The sequence below is a fragment of the Chlorocebus sabaeus genome, chromosome 8 (genome assembly GCF_047675955.1).
Source record: "Chlorocebus sabaeus isolate Y175 chromosome 8, mChlSab1.0.hap1, whole genome shotgun sequence".
Lineage (NCBI taxonomy): Eukaryota > Metazoa > Chordata > Mammalia > Primates > Cercopithecidae > Chlorocebus > Chlorocebus sabaeus.
In genome coordinates, this window is record NC_132911.1 from 6,243,845 (window position 1) to 6,269,542 (window position 25,698).

Sequence of the window (25,698 nt, forward strand, 5' to 3'; positions counted from 1 at the left end):
ATCTAACACTGGCTCTCACAGACTGACACAAACACCTTATTAGTGCTCCGTACATCAACAGAACTCAGCTGCTTTGTGGCTTACGGGGTGTACATACTGCTCCACACACCAACAACTTAAGGCCTGGAACAACTCTCCTTTCCCTCTTTTGAAATGTTGGTCTCATCCATGCTTGCTTTGGACAAGCTATGGTTGTAAAAGTCAACTCCAACATCCTGCAGCTTGAAGCAGGCTTGTTGTTCCTGCAGGGCGCTTGCACACTGGCTAGCCAGAATTGAACTCTTGTCTCAGGTCTGTGTGCACACAGAGGCTGCTGACATTGGCTGCCTTTGGCTGAAGCATTTGTGCACTGCTCATCGATCCCCTTACAGATTCAATAAATGTGTCTAAAAGAAGAATAATGAAGGAGAATATGCATCTTCAGGTATCAAAATTGTTATGCAGATGTGGTAATTAAAGGGTATTGTTTAAGAATAGGTACACATGGCAGGGTGCGGTGGCTCACACCTGTAATCCCAGCATTTTGGGAGGCCTAGGCGGGTGGATTGCCTGAGCTCAGGAGTTCGCGACCAGCCTGGGCAACATGGTGAAATACTGTCCCTACTAAAGTACAAAAAAATTAGCCGGGCATGGCAGCATGCTCCTGTAGTCCCGGCTACTGGGGAGGCTGAGGCAGGAGAATTGCTTGAAATCAGGAGGTAGAAGTTGCAGTGAACTGAGATCACACCACTGCACTCCAGCCTGGGCGACAGAACGAGACTCCATCTCAAAAATAAAAATAAAAATAAAAATAGGTACACACACTACTGAGATAGACTAGAGTTACTAGAGTTACTAACAGTTACTGTTATAAATAGTAGCTTCTGGGAACACAGGTGATATTACCAATGAGTCGGAATAGATTGAATTACTTAATGATGGGTCAGTGGGCCTGTTATACGGAAAACAATATAATTAGATGGTTGCATAGCACAACTCAGGAAATACATTCCTGATGTACACATCTGAGAGATAAATGAAACTTTTTTTTTAAATTAAGACAATATAGAATAATATATGTGTAAACTCAGAATATGGAAGAATCTTTTGAACAAAATAGAAAAAGCACAAAGACTGATGAAAAACATGGAGATAGTACACGTATTAAACTTAAAATATTTTGACAAAATAAACACAAAAACAAATCAGGAAGTATCTGAATTACATAAGCCAACAAAATTAGCAGAATAAGCCAATAAGGAATTAGCAACAAATAAATTGGATCTAACTATGGCAATCCTATGCTTTGTTTTGTTAAACAAAAATCAAAAGATTGCAAAAGATTGCTCGAAGCTGTTGTCATTTGTTCTACATTTCAAAAAAATACAGAATAACAATAAATATATTTTTTAAGCATGTATATGGAAAACAATAGAGGCAAAGCAGGAAAGGATATACACCTATCTTAGGGAGGGAATAGTGTAATTGAATTAAGGACTTCAATAATACATCTGAAGTTTAGTTTGCTTAAACGTTATTTGAAACAAATAAAGAAAAATGTATTCAATTCTGTGGGAATAAATGGTTTTATTATTTTATAATTTTCTCTGAATATTTGAAATTATGAATAATTTGAAAATGATTTTTGAAAAAGAGGTAAAGATATATCAAGAACTAAGATAAATATGCCAGAGTTCTCAGATTATGGATTATTTTATTTAATTTTTTCCATTTAACTCTGATACTTTCCAAACATTTTATAATAAAAATGGCAACTGTTGTAATAGGAAAAATATTTTTGAAAGTGGAAGTCTTTTTATTTTTCCAATTTTTCTAATAAATTGAAAAATATAAAATCAACCTATCTCTCTCCTTTGTCTCCATCTATCTCTATGCATTTATCTATCCTTTGTCTATTTAATTTATGTATCTACCTATCATCTATCTATCAACTATATCCATCATATCTAAAACCAAATGCACTGGAGAGCTTATAATTTAAAGCAAAAAATTTTTTCCTAGACATTTGCATTTGTTGTCATCAGAGGAAACTGACTTTTCATTTTTCTATTTTCAGTATTACCATAGGTCATTCTTTCAATATTCTGTAGAGAAAACTGTCTTTTGTATTTGACATAAATATTAATTAATCATGTATTAAGAAAGCCACTTGCTTCCAAACAAATCAGTAGTATGTTAGGCCTTTCCTGCAGTGCTATAAAATTCAGCTTGAATACTGCTGCAACAAACATACGTGTGCATGTGTCTGCATACTAGAATGATTTATAATCCTTTGGGTATATACCCAATAATGGGACTGCTGGGTCAAATGGTATTTCTAGTTCTAGATCCTCGAGGAATCATCACAGTGTCTTCCACAAGACTTGGAATCACCCAAATGCCCATCAGTGATAGACTGGATAAAGAAAATGTGGCACATATACACCATGGAACACTATGCAGCCATAAAAAAGAATGAGTTCATGTCCTTTGCAGGAACATGGATGAAGCCGGAAACCACCATTCTCAGCAAACTAACACAGGAACAGAAAACCAAACACTGCATGTTCTCACTCATAAGTGGGAACTGAACAATGAGAACATAATGGGCACAGGGAGAACATCACACACTGAGGTCTGTCGGGTGGTGGGGGGCAACGGGAGGGATAGCATTAGGATAAATACCTAATGTAGGTGACAGGTTGATGGGTGCAGCCAACCACCATGGAATGTGTATACCTATGTAGCAAACCTGCACGTTCTGCACATGTATCCCAGAACTTAAGTATAATAAAAAAAAGAAAATATTCAAATTAAAGCACAAAAAAAAAGGAAAACAAATTCAACTTGAAGTTTATACTTGAGACTGAGTAATTTATAAGAAAAGAGGTTTAATTGCTTCACGGTTCTGTAGGCTGTACAAGAAGCATGGCACCAGTGTCTGTCTCTGGGGAGGCAGATTTTAACTCATGTTGGAAGGGGAAGGGAAAGCTTGCACGTCACATGGTGAAAACAGGATCAAGGGCACAGGGGGAGGTCCCACATTTTAAACAAACAGATCTCATGAGAACTCACTCACTATCCTGGGGACGGGACAAAGGTGATGGCGCTAAGGCATTCATGAGGGATCGGCTGCCATGATCCAATCACCTCCCACCAACCCCCACCTCCAACGTTGGGAATTACATTTCAGCAAGAGATTCAGGGAGGCAAATATCCAAACTATCAGCCAGTAAGGCTGAAAGGATGGCACTGAACTGTTCGTGTTGGGAAGTAAAATTTAAAAAAAAAAAAGACTCTAAATTTGAGGTACTGAGGTTTTTCATAATTTAGATACAAATATGAAGAATTATCTATATTTTCGTAGTAATACCAATTCTTTTTTCCCACTTTTCATTCAGAAATTATGAGAACAGAAAGCAATCCATACAGTGGGTTGTATGCAAATATACAAATTAGAATATTCACAGATAAATGAAGGAAAACACTCTGGAAATTATATGTAGCACATTGGCTAAGGCTCTGGTTTTGTAAATTGGTTAATCTAATAGACTCAGGATCTTAGACCCTTATTAGGTATATTATTTGCAAATATTTCCTACATTTTATGGATTGTCTTTTCAATTTCCTAATATAATCTTTTGGAACACAAAAGTTTTTAAACTTGATGAAGTCCAGTTTATATTCTTCCTTTGAATGCTTATGTTCTGGGTATCATATGAAATAAATCATTGACAAACCTAAGGTCATAAAAAGGTATGCCTGTGATTTATTTTAAGAGTTTTATAATTTGAGAACTTACTTCTGTTCATTTTATACATTTTGATAAGATGTCTGAATCCATAAATTACTTAGGATACTATGGCCATTTTTATGATATTGATTCTTTCTACACATGAGCACGAAATGTTTTTACATTTCTTTGTGTCCTCTCTGATTTCCTGGAGCAGTAGTTTGTAGTTCCCCTTGAAGAGGTTCTTCACTTCCCTTGTTAGCTGTATTTCCAGGTATTTTATTTGCTTTGTAGCAATTATGAATGGGAGTTCATTTATGATTTGGCTCTCAGCTTGCCTATTGTTGTATACAAATGCTAGCTATTTTTGCACATCGATTTTGTATCCTGAGACTTTGCTGAAGTTGCTTATCAGCTTAAGAAGCTTTTGGACTGAGCCGATGGTTTTCTAGGTAAAGGATCATGTCATCTGCAAATAAAGACAATTATTTCAATTCCTTTACTTGTTACAAGTTGGTTCACAGTTCCTACTTCTTAATTAGTCATGATCAGTATTGTATGTCTTTCAAGGAATTCGTCTATTTCACCTAGGCTATCTACTTTTGTACACTTATTCATACTATTCCATTATAATTCTTTTTCATTTTTATAAGATCAGTATAGTAATATACACTCCTTAATTTTTAATGTTAATAATTTGATCAGTTTTTTGGTCATCCTAGCTAAAGGTTTATAAATTTTGTTGAAATTTGTCAAAGTTTGTGCAATCAACTTTTGTTTATTTTCTCTGTATTTACTTCCAGTGTAATCTTTATTACTTCATTTCTTCTGCTTGCTTTGCGATAATTTGGTCTTCTTTCCAGTCTCTTAAGATTCAATGTTTCTTTATTAAGATATTTATTTGTTTTTATTTTAGGAATTTACAGCTACAAGTTTTACATCAAAATTGTTTTAGCTGAATTCCATAAGTTTCAGTATGTGTTTTATTATTATTATTATTATTATTCTTAAATTCTGGGTTGCATGTGCAGAAGGTGCAGGTTTGTTAGGTATACACGTGCCATGGTGGTTTGCTGCATGATTCATCCCAAGTATTTACTAATTTTCCTTGTGATTTTTTCTCTGTTTAGTAATTTCATTCTATTATTGCCAAAGAAAATGTCTTCGTTTATTAAAACTGAAACTTTAAAAAATTTATTGAAATTTGGTTTTAGGCCAAATACATAGTCTGTTCTGGACAATGTTCCATATTCACTTGAGATGAATATGTACCCTGATATCAGTGGATGGCGTGTTCTATTTATGTCTGTTTGATCTTGTTGGCTTATAGTGTTTATCATGTTCTCTATTTCCTCATCAATCTTCTATCTAGTTGTTGGATCCATTACTGAAAGTTAGTATTTTTGTCTCTAATTATTACTGTCAAATTTTCTGCTTTTTTTCATTTCAATTAGTTTTTGTTTTTTGCATACTGTGATTCTGTTGTTAAATGCATATATTTTAATAAATGTTATCTCTTCTTGACTTATTAAGCCTTTTATAATTATAAAATATCCCTTTTACCTAGTAATTATTTTGGGTCTTAAAATCTCTTTTACTTGATGTTAAGATAGCTATTATTGGTTACAGTTTTTATAATATCCTTTTTAAATTTATCATTTTACTTTCATTCCATTTTGTGTTTAAATCTAATGCGCATCTTTTGCATACAATATACCATCAGATCATTTTTTAAAAATTCATTCTGTCAACTTCTACCTTTTCACAAAGTGGTCAGTCTATTTACCTTGGATGTAGTTATTAATAAAGTATGATTTATGTCTGCCACTTTATTTGATTTTATATACTGTTTATCCTTTTTATTATTTTATTCCTCAATTATTTCACTCTCTTATGTTAAATAAATATATTCTACTGTGCTACTTAAATTATGCTGTCATTTATTTTATTTTATTTTTGTTATTTTCTTAGTAGTTGCCCGGGAAATTAAAATAGCCATCTGAATTTATAACAATCTAGTTTAAATTAAATCCAAGATGATTTAAGATTATATAAAAATTTGCTTTTGTATATTTCTATTTTTCCTCTCATTTGTGCTACTATTTTTATACTCATTACGTATTTACTCATTATATGTCACATGTGGAAGAAAAAGTTACAAAAATAAATACAGGTGTTCTGTATTTTGTGTTTACTTTTGTAGTTACTTTTACCAAAGCTCTTCATTGTATTGTGTGGACTTGAATTTTTTTTTCTAGTGTCTATGAGTTTAAAGGATTTTCTTAATATTTCTTTCAGGACAGATATGCTGTGTATAAATTTTCCTGGTTTGTGTTTAAATGGGGATCTCTTAATTTCTTTCATTTTGAAGTATAATTTTACTGTGTATAGAATTCTTGGTTGACTGTTTTTTTTTTTCCAGCATTTTGCATATATCATCCCATTGTCTTCTAATCCTTATGGCTTCTGATGAAAAATCAGCTACTAATCTTATTAAGGATACCTTGATGAGTTGCTTCAATATTCTCTCTTTGACTTGCGTTTTGACAGTTTGGCTATGATGTGTTTCATTGACTATGATGTGTTTTATTGTAGATGTCTTTGAATTTTTCATACTAGAGTTTACTGCGTTTCTTGGATGTGTATGTTCATGTCTTTCAACAAATATGTGATGCTTTTATTTTTATTTCTTCCATACTTTTTCTGTCCCCTTTTCTTTCTCATCTCTGTAGGAGACTGTCATCATGTGTATGCTGGAATGCTTGCAGTGTCCCAGGGGTCTCTCAGGCTTTGCCCTTTCCCTTTTAAAATTATTTTTCTGCTATTTTATTAACAAAGTAAATCATTTTAATTAATCCATTTTCAAATTCACTGATTCTTCCTGCACTGTCTTATATCTTCTGCTGAACTACTCTAGTACATTTTTATTTCAGCTATTGTAATTTTCAACTCCAGAATTGCTATCTTTTGGTAATTTATATTTCTTTATTGATATTCTTTATTTGGTTAGACATTACTCTCATACTTTCCTTGAATTATTTTTGCTGTTGCTTAGCTATTTTCTTGGACTAATTCCTTAATATCTGTATTATTTGTCATTTGTGGTCATTGTACTCTCTGCTCAGTTAGCTTGAGTTCTATTTTTTAGAAGGCTACAACCAGTAATCCCCTAGTGCTTGCTCATTCGTTTTGAGTGGATTTTGGGACACAGCTCAACACTCAGTCAGGCAGTGTTTACAATTCTGCTTTAACCCCCACCCCCTACGTGAACAAGGTCTCAAGGTCTAGCAAAGGTAAGAGTCTTACTTAGGGTATTTCTTGGACATACATAGGGACATTCCCAAACGTGTAAGCTTCTCAGTTTGTGTTGTAAATATGTCAGAGATATTTAATTATTTATTTGTTTATTTTATTATTATTATTATTGTTTCAGATGGAGTCTCACTCTGCCACCAAGGCTGGAGTGCAGTGACGTGATCTTGGCTCACTGCAACCTCTGCCTCCCTGGTTCAAGGGATTTTCCTGCCTCAGCCTCCCAAGTAGCTGGAATTACAGGTACTCACCTGACTAAATTTTGTATTTTTAGTAGAGACAGGGTTTCCCCTTGTTGGCCAGGCTGGTCTTGAACTCCTGACCTTAGGTGATCTGCCTGTCTTGGCTTCCCAAAGTGCTGGGATTACAGGTGTGCCCAGACATGTCAGCATTTTTAAAGCCTTCTATGGACATCTCGACCCACAGCTTTTTAGTTTTAGTTTTTGTTCAGTTTTTTGTTTGCCTCGCCCGTTCTTGTCATCTCTGGCATCTGGGATATTAAACCATCACCACTGGTTGTTTTTGGCAAAGGTTCTTGAGGCAAAAGCTACACTACGTAGGATCAGATTCAGGTCAAATCATTAAAATCCCTGCAAATGAGGATCTTTTAGGGTGTTACCAGTAAGACAAATAATTACAATTTTCTGGAAGCAAGTTTTAGATGGTTTCTACACCTCTTCCCCAACCCCAGTAAAAGGCTGTAGATTTCTGGTTTTCATTATGATGTTGAGGCTGCTGACTTCAAACCTGTCACAAATCTGGAGAGATAAAAGAAAATAGGGCGTGTTAAAACACACTCACCGTGCTTACTAATACGCAGACGTTTTTCTTAAATCAATATGCTCCAGATTCTTTCAGAACTTTGGTTGATTTCTGTAGTTCTAGAAATGTCAATTTCCCACTGTAGTTCTAGAAATGTCAATTTCCCACAACTTTTGCCAGTATGTTCTTTGCTTTGAGACAGGAGACAGATGTCACCATGTTTGTTTTATTTTGAGGATTGTATAAAATATATTTTTAAATATCTACACATACATTTTGTTTCACTAAGACCTGCTAAGGATGATATATTGTTAGAAATTTAAAACATGGCAATAGAAACATCAGCGTTAAAACCCTATTAAATTTGATTTTACTTTCAGTTGCCTGCTTCTTCTCAAATTCAGCATCATCATTCTAGCCCAGTCTCTGGATTATTTAAATTATCTTGACTCTCGCCTTCCATTATTCACACCATCTGAAACACTTTGGTGTGACTAATCTTCCTAAGACTGATAATTCCATTTTCTTACTTTCAGAACTCTCCACTGGCTACTGAAGTAAATCTTCTTGAGTTATGATCAAAGGCAGTGCATTATGTGGGCTTCACCTTTCTCCCAGGGAATAGTCCCTGGCACTGCCCTCCTGGGACCACGTGACTGTGCTGCTCCAAGTGGAGTCTCAAAACTGGTTCTGGTCCAGGGACTGTATATCGCGGAGTCAAGAGTGAGGACAGGCATTTGGAATGACTATTTAGACAATTTCATGGTGCTTGAAATTATTGCATCACTTATATTCTTTAACAATGGACTCGTTTCATTAACCAAGTTATAAACTGATTCGGAAGTCAACAAATTCCACTGGTGAGTCACATGTGACAAGAGCCAAATACCAGTCATGTTCAATTGTATAGCTTTAAAATATAAGGTAGTTTAAGGTGAACTTGTTAATTATAATCAAAATGTATACAAATCTAACAATATGTAACAATTTGTTTTATAGCTTATTGTTTTTATAATCTTTTATTTTAATTTCACATACTTCGGTCTAATTTATAGTCAAGTATTATCCTTCAGTCACAGTAAATACAATCATTTTTCTTTGCAATCCTAATTTACAAATAGTGAAACAAGCTTCACTAGAATTTTTGTCAAGTAAGAACACATATTTTTTCTAAATGAAGTAATGACTATAAATTGCATGATACTAAAGAAGTGCTTCTGGAGAAATATAAGTATTAGTTTTATTCAGATTTATAATCACAAATGTTTATTAAGTTCAGTTTTGTGGTCATAATTGATAAGTGCTAAAATTATTCTGTTATTTTGAATATATATTGGTTAGTGAAGCAATGAAACAATAAACTAAGCATAAGCTGCATTTAAACACATAAAAATAAGTTCAAAGTCAAAAACATTCACAGAACAAAATGTTTAATTAAAACCCTGACAGAAGCAAAGATTCAATATTTTACATTGGTGCTTTTAGGGTTCTTGTAAAGTGGCACTTTAGGTTACTAAGAATGAAAAATCGTGTCCAGTTGCCTAACCATTAGTGAAGGTCTGCATCAAAGAGCTTTGCTTGTAAATGATGAATAAACTGCCTAAAAGTTAGTATTTTAAGAACTGCTTTTCCTTAACATCACATAGCTCAAATTATTTAGGCACTCAATACTAATGGGAGAATATGTCAAAAATATGTGAGATGTTGTGTTTTTTTTAATTTCAGCACAATAAATAACAAAACATGAAATGTCACTTCTGTTCTTAATGGGATTTGAATATAATGAGGAAGGAAGAGTAGAACTCTTCGGTTACAAGTGTATTCTTGAAAATCATATCCAACTCTGAACTGTATAAAACCATAAGGAGTTATGTTGTCGTAAGAAGTGGTTTGGAGTCTTTTCTAGAGGTGTGTTCTCATGATAATTACCCATATTAAGGAGCTTGTGCTAGAATATAAATCAACATATTGTTTTTAAGCAATGAGACTGCCTTACTATAGGGAAAGAAATCCTCAGCTGAACAACAACAAAAAGGACGCCTTTTAACTGAATAAGAAAATATATTAATTTTAAAGTTTATTCCACAATTCACATATTCTCCTAAAGGTTTCCCCACCATAATCCAACTGTCTTATATAGAATAGTTACTGTTTATAATAAGCTTTTTGGTTATTATATAATAAGAAAAAATAACTTCAAAGATTACTGAGGAGGAAACTTTTATTAAGAACACTTGAATGATGAAATGACCTGCAGTATTTTTGCAAGAAAAGAAGTCAGCTATTCTCAACTTAAAAAAAAATCTTCTGTTTTTCTGATCAACTTCTTAAAGATGTAAATTAGACAGCCAATCTTATTTATCTAACATTAATATCTCTTTTTAAGTCTTAGCATTAATATTTCTATGTAAGATGGGGATAGAATATGCTTTTCAATGGTGCATAAGGCCAAAGGGCAAAATAAAACCTAGAATTTAAAAATTTTGCAGATTTTTAGGACAAGTTCCATTATTCATAACCATTATGAAAAAAGTGAATGATATTCTTGGTTTCCCATCTGTTGCCAGACACTATTTATAACTTATTTATATCACAAGGTCTCAAACCCACAAAACCCATCTTTCTGTTTTTAATTCCCTTCAGCACCAAATATGCTACCTTAAATATGGTAAATATTATTGTTTGAGAAGTGCGTAAGCTGTCTTGGCCTAAAGTCAAGATTCAGGCTGAACTCTTACTCTTTGTCTCTAGTTCAATATTCCAACCTGTATTAGTGCATTTATTTTTTATCTGCATTAATTTTGATGGGAAACTTCTGAAAAAAATGTGATAAGAACAGATAGACTTGGATGCAGGCAGACAACATGATATATTGAAGAGGTGTAAGTGGACTAGGACTTTAGTGGAAACAAAAAATAGAAAAATAAACCGACAATTCCAAAAAGCTTTTTAGCTTCTCTTACATGAAAATAAATACCATGGAAAAGTAGTTTCATTCAGTAGTCATGACATATTTTGTTCTCAAGACTCGTTTCTTTGTTTGGTATTAGACCATCTAGTTTGTTTATTGGTTTGGAATACGTTAATTCTGTTTTATTCTTGATGTTTTTCTGTAAAAATTTTACCACATTTACTTGATTTCAAGATTGTTGTCAATTAGTAAGACAGTCTTCTCAAGCAATACATAAAACCTAAAAAGATATAACTGTGATCCTCCACCTTACTGATGTCTAGTATTTTAGTACACATTTCTTTTTATTATACTCACCACGGTAGACTTTGTTAAAGGCAGTATGAGATTGAGATTGAGATTACACGCGATTGTCACTTTGTTCATTGCTACTTTGTCTTGAATTTGACTCTCTTTCTTTTATACAAAAGTGCATCATTTAATTAGTCTTTTAACATTATTAAGAATCTTTTGCAACTGTTTTGTGGTTGTTTTAAGGGTTTTTTTTTCCTATTTTTGCTTACTCATGAGCAATAATTCAGTTAGACATATAGTTCTAAACCAAAGTCTTCCCTAGAGTCCTTTATTTGAAGAGTTATTGTTATTTCTAATAAGAAATATGATGCCTGACTAATTTTCTCTTCTTGTAGGTAATCTGTTGGAGCAAGCCTTGGTCTTTGCAAGCAGAGCATATTCAAGGGATTTTATAAAGGGACTGTACATGCTGATGTGGGTGAGGCTAAGGAAACAGACAAGAAATGTTGATGTCTTCCAGGGTCCCACACACACATAAAGGGGGATCCAGCATTCCTTTAAGCCTGTACCTAAAAGCTGAGGAAGTAATGTTTCCAGAACCTGGGTGAGAATCGGAGCAACAGAAGAAGATATCACCATACAGGGATGAAGCCCTGGGCAGGACCACACTAAATCAGGGGATGCAGGAAACAAATATTCTCTGTCGCTCTCCCCTCTAGCTTTGCAATCCTCTGCCAGTTTCTTGCACGGGCTGAAATGAACTAGGTGCTGGGGAGCAGGCAACCCCATGGGACCTGAGCTGTAAAAGTCAGCGTCCCAGATTATGAAGTGTGCAACAGCAGCAGAGACAGACGGAGAGTTAATCCAGGGAAAGGAGAACCTAGAGCTTGTGTTTTTCCCTCTTAACCTGTTAACTTTTAAGACTTTTCTCTTTGACTTTGAGGTTTCAGCTTATCTGATAGTCTTAGACACAGACTTGCTTTCATTGGTCTCATTCATAAGCTCGTATCTTCTTTCCATCTGACAATCTTCATCTTGACTTCAGTCTGGCAAATGGCCAGTCCTTGAGTGCTCATCCTACAATTCCTATTTTCCTGCTGTAGTTGGGCAGGCTGTCTACTTTTCTTCATTCTTAATCCCCATCCACCCTCTCAGATCATTAGTAGAGAGGTTGTGTTTAATGGAATTTCATTGTGGAAAGCATTCTATAAATATATTTCGAGTTTGCTACTGCTAAAGCATTAAGGATTTTACCTGTTCTAGACTCATTTTGATACTCAAAAAACAACAGTGATCACACCATGCAAATCCTCTATGTCCTCCCCTTTGTGTCCTAACAGAATTCTAAGATTTCTGATTTCTAACCATGAACTCTATTTCTAACTGTGGCTCTTGTTTGCTTGCAATCTTCTTTGCCCCTTTCTTAGGATAGTGAGAGCATTTGTTTTTTTCTGTTCCTAGATGCATGAACAATGCAGCTCTTAGAGGTTTTAAGCTCTTAAAGGTTTTTATACCATTGACGTGTTCCAACTCTGCTTCACAGAAACCCGAGCTCTCATTTCCTGTACCGACTTAGGAATTAATACCATTTCTCCTAATTCCAACTTGTGGGTCCAAAGCCTCCTACAGCAAGTCTTGATTCTTTTAGCTTTGAACACACACTTAAAAATACACTTGATTTTGTTTTTTCTGGTTTGGAACTCAGCTATCTTATATTTTGTCAAGCATTTCTATGTGTTTGGAAGAGAGGGCAACCCATCCTCTCTGAACGGTACTGAACAGTTTAGTTACTGACAGTACTGAACAGTTTAGTTCAGTACTGTCACCTACATGATATATGAGAGACAGCACTCTCCCAAGCCTGTGAATAGGAAACCTGAAACTATTCTAAATAATTCTGTTTAATACGCTTTTTTTCTCTTCTGAGATGACCAGCAGAATATGACAGTTTGCGTTTTTAATGGGCAGAAGGGGAATTGAATAGTTCCTCTCTTGAGGCCCTTCAGAAACGTTAGAAAATTGTTTTCTTCTTCGCACCTGACTGAGTTGCCATTAGCAGTGTGACTGATGTCTCTGCTTTGTCTTGGGAGACTGTGTATTTGTGAACAGTTCACTTTCATGTTGAGAATTACTTCCAGCAGAATTTGTTTCTTTTCATATGTGTAAGCCACAGTGCTCAGTTATCTGTAAGTATCTGCCAAGCAGCAATAGGTTTCTTCTTCTATCAAACAATATGGTTGCTTTTGTATAAGATCCACTCATTACTGTCCAAGGAATTTAAAAACTTATTCTTTCCATTTCTTTAGCAATAGACTTGCTATTCTTATTTATTATTTCAGTTTATCTTATAACACACAACAGTCTCCGGTATTTTTCAAGTGTAGGGCTGAGCTCCTTGTAATTATAATTTACAGATCAACTCTCCCAGTTAGGTATTATCTCAATATACGGTGGAAAGAATTAACACTCACACAGGCTGAGTAACTTGCCCAGGTTCCTGGTAACAAAGATGGAATTTGAATTAAGTTTTATATCATTGTATATCCTAAAAACTACATACCACTCTCATGGCTTTCAACTTTCCAGATATACAAATTGTAACAGAGATGTTGCTTAACACATTCTTGGCCAAATACTCATCTAACTCCTTTGACTTTCAAGTCAGTATATTTTCTACTGTAGAACACTTTTCTAAAATTAGAAGGTGTGTTCTTCCCACTTTCGTTTTGTCCAGAATCCCTGCCCAGGACATATTCAAGCCTGGAATGCAAGCTATTAGGGTTCTTGGCAGCATTTTCATGCCTGCATTTGTGAGGAGCCACAACACTGAAAGATAAATACGTAGAAATTCTACCAAAATAATTAACACATCTCATTGATCCTACTTATACTTTTATTCAACTAGTTCAAAGTCTTTTTGTGTGTATCACATGCCAGGAAATGTGGCAGGAGTTGGGAAATTGGGGAAAACTAAGACTCAGTGCCTAGTCTTTGTAAGTTCAGAATCAAGAATTAAAATAGGTATACAATACATAGATTAAAACAAGATCTTATGAACACAGCGGAATCATGTACACAATGGAGATACAGTAAAGACATAGACCAGAGAAAATAACGTCAGTTGATGAGGAGGTAGTCAGATTTTATCTTTAGCAGAAGGAATTTTAATTAATACCATTCCAATATGGTAGAGATTTCCCTACTTAAACCTGAGGACCTCTGGAGCTATGTTGTTCCCTGAATATTATTAAAATGCTTTAGTCATTCAGTTAGTCAAAAATATTATTGAATGCCTTTGCTTTTCCAGGAACTGTGGGGTGCTAAATTTGGTAAACAAAGCCATGACCCTTACCAACAGGTAGTTTAGTTTAATGGGGAAGATATTTGTTACTCAAATGAACTGAAATGTACATAAACAAACAACTATGGAATCAATACTTCAGGAACTAGATTTAAGGCACTTGGATGAATCATTCTGCATTCAAGAAGCAGTGATATGCCAACAAAGATGCCCCTGCTAATTCGGGATTTTATGCTTAATTTCTGAAATGACAATAATTTTCCAAGTGGTGTTGATAAGTTTTCCTAAGAATAGCCATTCTGAGCCTGCATTTGTCATAGGTTGCTGATTCATCAATTCTGATTACAAAGGGAACAAGGCTAATCATGGATGGAGACTGAGAGAAAAGAGAAGATGACGTTAACCTGCTCTGTGATTAACAGAATCAAAACCAAAATGAAGCAAAGCAAATGAAAACAACGGAAGCCTAGCTCCAGACTACAGTAATATTAATGTAGTTATTTTGCTCCTTAACGACTTGTTTTCTTAATTCAATAAAACTTCTGGGACTAAATACTAAATTCTCTGTGGTGAATGGTACTCAGAATTGTGTTTTGTGTTTGTGAGCCTGTGTGTTTTTTGTGAGTGTATTGGAGGCACAGATGTTAAGCAGAGAAAGGTTATTGGAGAACATTATTTGACCATGTAATTATCTTCCAAATGCTTGATGTTGGTCAGTAAGAGCAGGAGAGACTGTGGTCAGGAAAGTAGTCAATGTTTCTGAAGAAATGGGACTGCCAGACAAATTACAGTTAGTAGAAGCTGTGGTTTGTGAAATAGTAACAATGATGCCAGATAAATTGGATGAGGAAGAAGCAAGAGGGAGGGGATAGAATGGTGGTTGAAAGAAGAAAAATGGTAGTGTGGGGGAAGCTAATGTGAGTAGCACCGGGTGTAGGAGAGGAGTTAATGTTTTATACCTATTTGTCTAGAAATAAGATGAGGGTCTGATTTTATTTTCTCTGCTTCACCTCCCATTTCTATAAAACTTATTTTCAAGTGTAAATGAGGAACTACTTTTATCTGCTCACATTGTTTTAAGACTGGACACAACGCAAGTGTTTTAATACATTGAGTCTGTGGAGCAAAAATGAATTTCGAGTCAGATTTGAATATGCAGAAATATCACTCATGTATTTCTCAATAATGGAAGTGAATTTAAACATTGGGTTATCATCTCTGCTTGGTTGCAGAAAACAATTTTTCCAATTCAAGGTAAATTTAGTCATTTTTAGATTAGTTTACTTTCTAGATAAATATTTAGTTTGCTTGGGAATTGCTCCTTGCATTTTCCCTCCTATTTCTGGTGTCAGGAAAAGAGTATCTTGTTATTTTATTATTTACCTTCATAATTTTTTTTTCAGCCAGAGAAAACCACGTTATATACAAGAAAGTTGACTAATGCTGCATCATATTAAAACAAGATGAATGATCTGTTTACATGTTATCATGGTTACATGAACTACAACCAACAAAAACAACACAAATCTCAACACTCATTTGAATAAGATTTATGAAGAACCAGGGACTACCTGCGGAAAACATTTTCTGCCTATTGTGTGTGTGTAAACCTACACCAACCAGAGTGATGAACATTAAGATCGCAACTATTTCTTTCATGTCACCTACAGTAAAGATCATTCTATAATTTTATTCCACAGAAAAGGCTGAAATTGATGGGAATGTAATGAATTCTGAGATGTAAATGAAAATTGAGGTAATTTTGTTACTTCAATCACTTTATTGCCATATCTCTATACCCAAAGATTAAGGGCAAAATCTTCACCAGTGATTATAAGAAGTGCAGCATTTTTAAAATAAGCAAAGCCTGGAATAACAGAATCCTGCATAAAATTATAAAGAAAGCATATTCATGCAATGCACAAAGCTTCCATTTGTGGAGTTGAGCTGATGAGTTTGCATCACCACCACTCAAATCTATGAGCACAGGAGGAGCTGGGCTTTGAACTTTGTTCTGATTAGAAAGGAAGGTAAGCTCACAACTTGGGAGTCAAATCACCATCAGTAGGTCCCTCTACTGACTGATTTGGACAAAAAAAGTATTCTACTGCTCCGATGACATCATTTGAAAGTGAGCTTCTTATTTGATGTTGAGAAGTGTGCTATAGTGACTGGGAAGGCATCAAGAGGCTGACAGGACTGAGAAATCATTATTTTTAGCAAATAATGTCAAATTTCCTAAAGCCAACTACTAGCATTTTCTTAATATCTGTATTGTAAGTTTTAAGATACAATGTTTAAAACATACACACAATTAGAGGACATAGTAAAATAAGGCCTTGGTTACTTTTTCTGCAATATCTTAAAGCAAATTTTAGACATCACAGCACATCTCTCGTAGACGCTTCTACTTGCAGCATTTCTAATACAGACTTTTTTGGGGGGCAACAGTTTTATTGAGATAGAGTTCACGTATGATATAACTTACCCTGTGATGTGTATAAATCAATGATTTTTAGTGTATTCTCAGAGCTGTGCAACCAAAATCACACTCAATTTTGGAATACTTTAGTCAGTCCTTCCTACCACAATAACCCTTAGCTATCATCCCCAATCCCCACTCCCCACCCTTGGTCCTAGGCAACCATTTATCTAGTTTCCATCTTTACAGTATTGCCTATCCTGTGCATGTCATGTAAATGGAATTATGCAATATATGATCTTTTATTTGGCTACTTTGACTTAACATTTCACTAAGTTTTCAAGGTTTATCCACATTGAGCATGATTCAGTACTTATTTTTTTTTATGGGCAAAAAATATTCAATTATATATTGTACCATATTTTATTTATCCACTCATCAGTTGATAGACATTTGGGTTGTTTTCACCTTTTAGCTAGTAGGAAAAATTTGCTATGAACATTTGTGTACAAGTTTATGTGTGGACATATGTTTTTATTTCCCTTTGCAGTCGAATCACTGGATCATACGGTAAGTCTGTGTTGAAAGTTTTTTTTGGAACGTCAAGACTGTTTTGCAACATGGCTGGACCATTTTACATGCCCACCTGCAGTGTATGAGGGTTCTGACCTCTCCACAGCTTCATCAACATTTGTCCTCACCTAACGTTTTTATTCTAGCTATCCTTGTGTATGTGAAATGGTATCTTATTGCAGTTTTGCCTCCATTCTGCAATGACTAATGATGTTGGGCATCTTTTCATGTGCTTATTGGCCATTTGCAGATCTTCTTTAAATAAATTTCTTTTCATATTTTTTGATATGTTTATTTGGATTAGTTATTTTTTCTTTCTACTCTTAATTTGTGAACGTTCCTTACATAACATTTAAGAGTTCTACATAGAAGTCCTTATTAGATATATGATATGCAAACACTTTCTCCCCTTCTGTTTGTTATCTTTTTATTTTCTTGATAGTGTCTTTCGAAGCATAAGTTTATTTTACAAAGGTCAATTTTTCTATTTTTTGCCTTGTTGTTTTTGCTTTTAACATCATATCTACAATCCATTGCCAAATCGAAGGTAATGTTATTTCCTCCTAAGAGTTTTAGAGTTTTAGACCTTCTATTTAGATCTTTGATCCTGTTTGAGTTAATTTTTAGTATATGGGTTTTACCTGTATTTACAGTATTGCACTCTCTTGATTACTTTTGCTTTGTAATAAGTTTCATAATTAGAACGTGTGAGTCTTATATCTTCGCTCTTTTTTTGAAGAATGTTTTGGTTAACTTGTTCCCTTGAGTTTACATATGAATTTTAGCTTTAGAATTAGCTTCTTAGTTTTTACAAAGAAGCCACCTGGAATTTTAATGGGAATTTCCTTGAACCTGTAGATCAGTTTGAGGAGTTTTAAGTCTTACGATTCATAAATATGGGGTGTCTTTTTTATTTATATCTTAATTTCTATCAATGATGTTTTGTATGTTTCAAAGTATAAGTTTTGCACTATCTTCGTAAATTATATCTAAAGATTTTTTGATACTATTGCAAATGAAAATTTTATTTTATTTTATTTTCAGAGGGTTCATTGTAAATATATAGGAGTGCAAGTAATGTTCGCATATTGATCTATTCTTCAATCTTGCTGAACTGGCTATTCATATTTTAAGAATAAAATTAAAATAAGATAAAATTTGTACATAAAATATTGTTTACAATAGGTACCCATGGGAATGGTTGAATGGGGAGGGTAAAGAACAAGATCAGTAAAATTGAAAACATCAAAAAAATCCAGAATATTCAGCAAGGTCGTGAATATTGATATTACCAAGAAATGTGATAGGATTGGCATTGCAGATAGTGTTAGAATGTGATAGGGTTAGCATTATAGAAGAAGAGTGAGTTTGTGCTCAAATCGTCATTGAATGATAGGGTTAAACTGAACTGTTTCCCAGTGTCCATTGGGTTGTATTTTGTAGCTAGAATGAAAATCTGTTGAACTGTAGATAACTGCATCAAAGAGTAATAGGAACGGCTGTGTTAGTGGCAGAAACTCCGAGTGAAGAGCAGATTTTTAGGGAGGAGAAGGGGAAATGGTTTGGGAGCAGGAATGAAGATAAGATAAAATAATAATGGCACTAATATCTGTGTGCTACCAAGAGGGTAAGAGTGAAAGCTTTAGGAAAATGACAAATGTAGGGAGGACCAGGTTTTAATGAAAACAAGAAAGCGAAGGTGATTCTTCAAAGAAATTGAATCTATAGTTTGTTTTGCTGATAGCTTTCAGGGATATAGAGGAAGGGTTTGAAAATTGAGGAAAATATTGTAAAATTGATCAAAAAAGGAGAAGCAGAATGTGGGGAAACTACGTCAGGTGATGCCTTGAGAGAACAATGAAAATATTTTGTAATGTTTTAACCACTTATCTTACTTCTGCTACTTATATAGAGTATGAGTTTTCCCATTTATACATTTCCCCTGAATTATTAATCCATTATCATCATGATTGTTTTACTAGGTCAGTAACAGTTTATATTTACCATTAGTTTATAATTACTGTCTTTACTTAGCATCCCTGCTTAAAATTAACCCCTTCCTGTTAAATTTACATTCTAAAAGAGATATTTCAAACACATGGCAGATGGTCCATTTTTTTCTAGTTTCTGAAAAAATTTTAGAACTGTGTTTTACTTTCACCTTAAAATTTAGAGTAACTATGTATTTGTGTAAAAGCTTCAGAGGTAAAATAAAGAAGGAAATTTGGGGCAATGTCAATAGTCATATAGGGCATAATATAGTGAGAATATTTATTAGATACATTTCGTAGTTCAGAAAAGGTATTCTCACATAATAAAATGAAAGAAAGAAGTATTTTGATCCATATTGAGCTATGGACATGCATAGAGACTACACTGTAATCAAGAGCTAAAACACACAGATAGTCTCAAATGAATTTTCCTGAAGGATGTGGAGACTTTCAGTGTAGAACATTTGCTGACTGGGCATTGGAAACAACCCCTGTATTTTTTATTCCACATATCTTTCCTTTTCCAGGGTTGTTTGAATCACAATCTGTCAGTTGGTAGAAATCATTTCATTTGTTGTTTGGAAATTTTCCAAGTTGTTCTAGCTGTTTCTTCTCACAATTTCAGTATTCTCCTTACTCCTGTTCTACACATTTTTGTTTGGGGTACTGAAATCTTTTCCTTTGGCCCTCTAGAAAACTGGAATAGCTTAGCCTATTGGAAATGTATACTCATTATAAGAGTTCAGTTTTAAACTAGAGAACAGATTGAATGAACAGATTGAATGATTTTTATTCCTACTAGAAGATTTAGCCATTCCTTAAAAAATTTAATTCAAAGATTCCCTGAGATATCGATCAACGATATAAACAAGTTAAACGTGGACTGGGCACAGCTGTAAAAGATGGTGTTTGCTATTGCATAAATCTGAACCTTAGGGCACATTGACACTCAAAGTCATTAGTAAAAGGGTGCTATTGAAATATATGGAAATAAAGAAATTACTCCAAGAAGAGAGTAAAGCTACAAAAAAGAAAAGGAGTAAAGGTTGCCGCCAGAGGCTCTTGCACATTTAGAAAGTAGGCATTAGAACATTACCTACAGAAAGGTTTTGAGGAGGGACAGTTAATACATCAGGAGGAAAAATGGGCTGCTGAGGTCTCAAATAAGCCAAGACAAAACAGTATTTCACAAAGGAGGCAGCGGGCAAGGGAGGCTTGGCCCATTGGAATCAGCATGTGGGAGTTTCTTCTGAGCTTGTCAAGAGCAGTTTCAGTGGTGTGCTGGGAAAAGAAAGCAGATTGAAAAGCCCTGTGGGATGAACGAAAGGTGAAGTGATCAAGGTAAGAAATTGAGTAATTAAGGTAAGGAATTCCAGTTTGAGACTTTGGACATCTCCATATCCTGCAGGAAAATCCATTTGAGATTATTTATGTATTGTAGCCCTACATGACAGTTGAGTCTCTATGCATGTCCGTAGCTCAGTAAGGATCAAAATACATTTTTCTTTCATTGGATTATATGAATCACCCACTTATGGTCTCCATGAAATGGAGGAGACAGGTGGGTGATTGGCTGGGCAGGTGTCCGGAGCTAAAGGCACTGTCCTGGGTGCTTTGCTGTGGAGGATGCCTACGTGGAGGCTCACGTGCACACAGTGACCCGGAAGGCAGTTAGTAAAGCAGCAGAATACAGAGGACATACACAAGCAATGGCATGTTTAAAAAGACAAAGCCGGTCAGGTGTGGTGGCTCATGCCTGCAATTCTAGCACTTTGGAAGGCTTAGGTGGGAGGATTGCTTGAGCTCAGGAGTTCCAGACAAGCCTGGGCAACAGAGCAAGACTCTGTCTCTACAAATATATATATATAAATATAAATAAAGGTAGCCAGGTGTGGTGGTGTGTGCTTGTAATCCCAGCTACTTGGCAGGCTGAAGTGGAAGGATCACTTGAGCCTGGAAGTAGAGGCTGCAATGATCATGCCACTGCACTCAAGCCTAGGTGACAGAGCAAGACACTGCCAAAAAAAAAAAAAAAGGCAAAGCCAGTGGCCCATTACCTTCATTTACTTAAACTTGGAATAACTGGATTTTGTCTAAAATGGTCATAGACGTACACAATGTCTGTTATAGACATAGAAAAAGTTCTTACATCTCTAGTATCTCAGGCCTCCTCGGTTCCCCATATTTCAGATAACAAACTTTGATATCTGTTCCACCTCATGTTGGTAGAATAGCCGGTAGCTCAGAAGAGTAAAGACTCTTCTAAACAAGCACACAGTGACAGAAACGGCCCCCAAAGAATAAGAAGTTGGAGGAAACCGAAACGGGCTTGCTTAGTGACAACTGAAAATCAGACATCATGGGGCCACATCTTTCATCCCCATTTGGATGGACAATTTAAAACTGGCTTCATGATATCTCACTCAGGAGTAGGGCTCTCTCCAGGAAGATGCAGAATTCTGTATCCTGTGTTATGAGGCCTCATGGGTGTGCGGGATGCTCAGACGATCGAGAACAAGGTGTGCCCAGAGCCCATTCAGAACACATTCTGCGTGGGTTGTTGCTGCTTGCTGGCAGGTGAAGGATCCCCTGGGATGGCCACAGAAGATGATCTCTCCTCTAGTTGCTGGGGTCCACGGGTGCCCACGCTACAGATTCTGTCTACATTCCCTGCATTTGGGCCCAATCCCCTCATCGCTCTTATCGCTTCTGTGCACCTTCCTTTGCTCTGCATGATTTTTTCTTCTTTCCTTCTTCAATTTATGCAATTAATATAGTCTATGAGGGCACAAAATATTTTTTCTCTGTAAATGTTCATTTGGATCTTTCTGTTTCTTATCTTTTCTTCAACATTTGCTTCTGAGAGTAACTGACTATTCGTTCAAGATGTGTTGGATGCATTTCTTCACACTGAGAGTAAAAGGTTATTTTAAATCACTGAGTCCAGGATTACTAAAAAGTTTCCCAGTGGTCACTTCTAACCCGACGCCTTCTTGCCTGGGATAGCAGAGGGCACATCTGCGTAACAGCTGTCTCTCAAGTCTGTCTTGCAGAAAGAACTAATGCACGGAGATAAAAGACCCAAGCAAACTCGAATAGTCAAATTAAACAGTTAAGGGGTGTTGTGGTTAGTTGATACAGGTAGCAATAAATTGACACAATTTTGTGAGCATAAGAAGTAGTGATACTTATAAGTCAAGATGCAAAAACAGTATCTGGCTACAAAGCAAAGAGGCAATACGCTCATAGAGTAGTAGGTCCAAGGAATCATTTTGCATCCAGCTTTCCACGCATTCATTCATGCTCTACACATCTCCAGTGTAACACACAAATGTTTGTTGCAACTGTATCCACTCATAGGAGAGAGGCACAGAGCTTGCTGCCCTTAGCAGTTTTTAGTATTAGAAAGAAAATAATGTCAGGTTTCTATTTAGCCTCCTACTAGATATGTGACCCTGAGAAAGTAGTTTAATTTCAGTTTCTTTATTTCTTTTATGAGACTGAACTTTCTCAATTCCCAAAGTTCTGGGTAAATTTAATAAGGAATATCTTTATGCCCTCCTCAAAATAGCTAAGGAAAATCCTACCAACAGTTACACATGGCTATGTTTTGTTCGGTTTCATTTTGTTTTTTCTTGAAGAAAAATCTTATCTCCAACGGAATCCTTCTGTGGAAAGTGAATTAGAAGAAAATGTGTGCCAGTTATTTATGTAACAAAAATAATTGTATCAATTAGATAATTTCATATTGGAGGGCTCCTTTGATATTTACAGTAGCTTAGTGCTGCCACTACAGATACTTCACTTACACTCATGGGGAGCTGAGCTTAGGTGAAGTGCTTACCTAAATGTTTTATATTTGTAACATAATAGATTCTCACAATATCCCTGTCATATACATACTAATGCTGTCACTATTTCACAGATGTGGAAACTTAGTCCCAGACAGAATAAACAATTTCACATGAGTTTGAAATGACTATACATTAATAAATACATACATACATAAATACATAAATAATAACATCCTATCAAAGAGAAAGAAGAGTAAAGGCTTTATCAAAGGGCTGCAACTAAGACACAGGGCATCTCATTCTAAGCTCAAGTTACCTAGGTAATTACATGTAATTACCTAGACAGCATTTTTATCGAATATGTCTCAACTTTCTACTGTAAAGAATGATATAATAAATATTTTGAAGCTATTGCAAAGATCAAGTGAGATTTTGAACAAGAAACAATAAAGGTCTTCCTTATATCTAGAAATATTCTCTTTCTGCAAGTTATTACTATCCTCAGCCTTTTATATTATCCACACACATTGAAGCAACCGAATTTCATTTATAGTCTGCACTAATGTACACATTTCAAAGTAAAGCTATTCATTTCTTCTGGTATTGGTGTATTGCTATATTATTTATTGTATAAAACCAACTCCTTGTCACTGGGAATATGAAATGTTTAAAATTTAGAGACTATATAGGAGAGAAATATTCATTCATATATTAAACTACTTGAAATGAGAGGAGTATTATAGGTCGATTATTAAAATGTTCATTGTATGGAGCCAGTGAGGGCAGTAGCTATGGAATCTACCACTTGATAAAGATAAACCAGGCACCAGTAATGAAATCTAGAGAAGATAAAGAAAACATGAAAACCAACTAAATAGTGAAGAAAATGACAAATGGGAGAAATGTAACGCTGTAATTACTAGTCTGATTTTTACTCGGTTGTGACTAGACTTTCTGGTAAATAAATCTAACAATAACTTAAATAAGCTGATGAAAACTATTCATTGAAATTGGTATTTTAGACTTTAACAAACAGTTAACAGAAATAGCAATCTGTGGCATGATTAATCAAACATGTACACACTCTTTATGATAAGAGAATGGAGCACTTGTGAGCATAATTTATTAGGCACCCAACTTTCCTAGATGTTCTGTGAATATGTATTACTATTGACACTTTTAAGACTATGTTTTTGTGGTTTTTATTTTTAGGACAGGGTCTTACTCTATCACCCAAACCGGAGTGCAGTGGTGAGACCACCACTCCTGCAGCCTCCAACTCCTGGGCTCAAGTGATCCTCCCACCTCAGCTCCCTAAGCAGAGGCACACACCACCAAGCCCAGCTAATTTTTATATTTTTTGTAGAGATGGGGGTTTTGCCATGTTGCTCAGGCTGTTCTGGAACTCCTGGGCTCAAACAATTCACCCAACCTTGGCCTCCCAAAGAGTTGGGATTACACGTGTGAGCCACAGCACCTGGCAAGTTTATGTTTAAGGATACCTTTTACTCAATGGATTCTGCTCAAAAGATGCATCTTTTATCATTCCTAAGATGAAAGAGCTGTAAGTGGATTCAAGAAATCAGAATGATAATCTTTTAAAAAGAGTTTTTTATTTTTCTTTTCCTGTTAGGATTTATAGAATCTTTGAATTCCAAAGATTATTAAATATAAATCAAACAGATAAGGAGACACTCAAAATTATTAATATTTATAAATAGTGTGTATTTTATAGCTATTATTACATAACCATAAGAATGTAGTCATAATAGGTTCAATACAGATACTTACTGAGTAGGAGACCATTGGATAAATACATACAGAATCTGAATTATATTGTGTGAAATCTGTGAGATTTTGTTCATATGAATGAATCTCCCTATGCCTCATCACCTCTGCACGTCACTTCATAGACATGGTGTATGTGTTCTCCAAACCCAGAGCGTCTAGCAAACAATATTCTCCTTGCTCCAAGGCCAGGTACTGCAGGAACATACGAAGTATGGAACGTTTCCAGCTTGCCATTGAGAAACAAGTGGAATGTGAAAGAATCCTAATTACTTTATATAAAATATCATGATTTTACAATGTTTAATAATTGCTACTTTATTGTTAGTAATGAATCAACGATATGCTGTTTCCAAGGCTTTATTAGCACACACAGCAATACTGGTAGCAGAGTGAAAATTCCAGGAAGCCTGCAGAGGAGACATGCGTGCGGACCAAGTTCATGGAGACGTTCTTCATGGAAGAGGACATGTCTGTGCAGGATCTTGATGATTGATAAGCGAGGGAGGTCCCTTGAGGAAAGAATGAAAGCTGTGGGTCCACCAAGAGTAAAGTCAGAAAGGAGGGTCACAGGCACTGCTGTGACCACATCGGGCTGCCCTCGACACTTGGTGCACACAAGTTTTGTTTTTTTAAAAAATCAGTTCTAGGGAGAACAGAACTGCTGTAGAAAGACTTGGATTGCTCACACTCCTTAATTGTTTCATTTGACTATTCGAGTTTGCTTGGGTCTTTTATCTCCATGCATTAGTCCTTTCTGCAAGACAGACTTGAGAGACAGCTGTTACGCAGATGTGCCCTCTGCTATTCCAGGGAAGAAGACGTCGGGTTAGAAGTG

The 25,698-nt window shown here is 35.3% G+C and overlaps 1 long non-coding RNA gene across 3 annotated transcripts in view; it reads left to right on the forward strand.

Annotated features, from left to right (window-relative positions):
- Positions 1 to 17,570, forward strand: part of LOC103215287 (uncharacterized) — a 53,094-nt gene extending 35,524 nt beyond the window's left edge. For 2 of the 3 annotated variants that reach the window (XR_012093635.1, XR_012093636.1), the window contains 3 exons: positions 7,146 to 7,267; positions 8,323 to 8,646; positions 9,512 to 17,570. This is a non-coding gene — a long non-coding RNA (uncharacterized lncRNA). The remainder of the gene's footprint in view (positions 1 to 7,145; positions 7,268 to 8,322; positions 8,647 to 9,511) is intronic. The other variant, XR_005235887.2, reaches the window with a different exon arrangement.
- Positions 17,571 to 25,698: the final 8,128 nt, after the last annotated feature.